At 44.2% G+C, this 2,179-nt stretch overlaps 1 pseudogene; it reads right to left on the bottom strand.

Moving 5' to 3' along the window:
* Window positions 1-373: 373 nt before the first annotated feature.
* LOC142933151 (general transcription factor II-I repeat domain-containing protein 2A-like) lies at window positions 374-1,156 on the bottom strand (annotated as a pseudogene).
* Window positions 1,157-2,179: the final 1,023 nt, after the last annotated feature.

Raw genomic sequence — 2,179 nt, 5'->3', positions numbered from 1 at the left:
ATTCAACTTTGTACTTCCACTCCACTACATCTCAGAGGGAAATATTGTACTTTTTACTCCACTACATTTGTCTGCCAGCTTTAGTTACTAGTTACTTTGCACATTATAATTTGTCAAACCTTTCCTAACTACCCAAACTGAACAACAGAGTATAAAGGAGTTAAAATGAGCTCCACCTTAAACATCTGCAGCAGGAATAATCCAAACCACATATACATTTGTAATATCCATATATAATAGTAGAACACTGACGGGGATCATGTTTTTGCAAAATTTTAGGAGCATTATCCACACTGCACGTGAAGGGAGAAGAAATCATGTGCATTTCACTCTCAACTGTTTTGAAGTCTTGAAAACTCACCATGCAGTGGCCCTAACATGGATGATACCTGTGGAGATGTTCAACTGATGGTGTGGCTTCTTTCAGGGTGTGCAGGTGGGTGAGAGTGTTACCTGCATCTGGCTTGAAAGAAACTGCAACTTTGTCATGAAAGCCTTCACCAGGCTGCACATGTGATGTGCAAAGAGGCCCTTGCCTTGCAGTTTGGTATTCAGATCATTCATTAGTGCAGTCACATCAACAGCAAATGCAAAATCTCTCATCCAGTTTACATCAGAGAGCTCTGGGATGTCCTCGCCTTTCTTCTCACAAAACTCTTAAATCTCTGCTCTCAGGTCCCGAACTCTTAACTCTTTGAAGCACTTTGCCCAGGCTGAGCCACCTGCCAGCTGTGTGTTAGCCTATGTCACTGTGTTCAGTCTCATGCTCCTCCAAGAGTGCAACAAACTGTCTGTGATTCAATGCTCTTGCCCTGATGACGTTAACTATTTTAGTTACAACATCAATAACATGGTTACGTTTGAGCACATTCTGATGTTTAATGCAATGCAAAAATACACATTTCAGTTCTGGGTTTATTTCAGTCACTTTATCTTGCATCCGCTTTAAAAGTCCGACATTTCTCCCCGTCAGATTTGGACAACCATCAGTTGTGACACGTGCCAGTTTGTCCCATTTCAGTCCCAGCTTGTGGAAGCATGCATCTACCTCCGTGAACAAATCACTCCCCGTCGTCGTCCCTTTCATTGACTGCATTGCTGCCAGCTCCTCTGTAATCTCGTACAAAGGTGAGTAACTGGGCTGTGTCGCGGACATCGCAGCTCTCGTCCAGAGCCAAGGCGAACAATTCGAAATGATCTGTTTTTTTTTGCAGCTGAAGCTCCAGATTTCCCGCGATGCCCTCGATCCTCCTCGTTACGGTGCACTTGGAGTCCATTTTGTGGGATATCACAAAGCTGGTCTTGGCGGCTGCATCCCTGATGTGTGAAGCTGGATGTGTAAAAAGGACTTGTTGCTTTTGCAGCTTAGCTAGCAAAGCCTCAGACGTCCGTTCCCGCTCTGCATCCGTCAATCTTTCGTATTTCTCCGTGTGTTTCCTCTCGTAATGACGATTCAAATTGTAATCCTTAAACACTGCGACTTGTTCTCCACAAACTAAGCACACGGCTTTACCTTTGACTTCAGTAAAGAAATACTTTAAAGTCCATGTTTTGTTAAAAACTCTGCACTCTGTGTCAGTCTTTCTTTTTTAACACAGGCTGGCATTTTTGAGGGCTAACAGCTAACTCACATCTCCCGTAAACTCAGTTCGCCAACACATTGCAGTGACGCTGCTGCTCACACACATTCACTAACGTACTTAAATTGAGAAGAAAAAAAACAACGAAAGTCGCCTTCAAAATAAAATCAATGCAGCTCTATTCTGTGCATGATGTACACTTATTTACGTTTTATTCCTAATTTCCCAATGACCTCCCGCCCGGATGTGGCCCGCGGGCCGTACAATGCCCAGGTCTGGTCTAGACGTATCACAATGCACATAACCCCCCCTGTAAGAGGCTTACTTGACTTGTTTGTGGTTGACTGATGCAAGATCAAGGGCCTCGCTCCACCTTCCTGCTCTCTTGAGGATATTTTGACTTTCCTGCAGGTTGTTGTTGACAGTGGTCGTGCTGTATCCACCTTGGGGGTGTTTGCTGCAGGAATTACAGTTTGTGTTCTATATTCGGTCACATTTTGCAGCATGCAAGCCAGCATGCTTTCCTGACTATTCTGACCCACAATCCTTTGCACAGCAGATATTTGAGCAAGAGGGTCAAAGTTCAAGGTGCCATGTTA

Source organism: Anarhichas minor, unplaced genomic scaffold (genome assembly GCF_050575085.1).
Source record: "Anarhichas minor isolate MPS153535 unplaced genomic scaffold, ASM5057508v1 ptg000058l, whole genome shotgun sequence".
Classification (NCBI taxonomy): Eukaryota; Metazoa; Chordata; class Actinopteri; order Perciformes; family Anarhichadidae; genus Anarhichas; species Anarhichas minor.
Note: the sequence above shows the minus strand (reverse complement) of the source record. Positions and strands in the feature narration are given on the sequence as shown.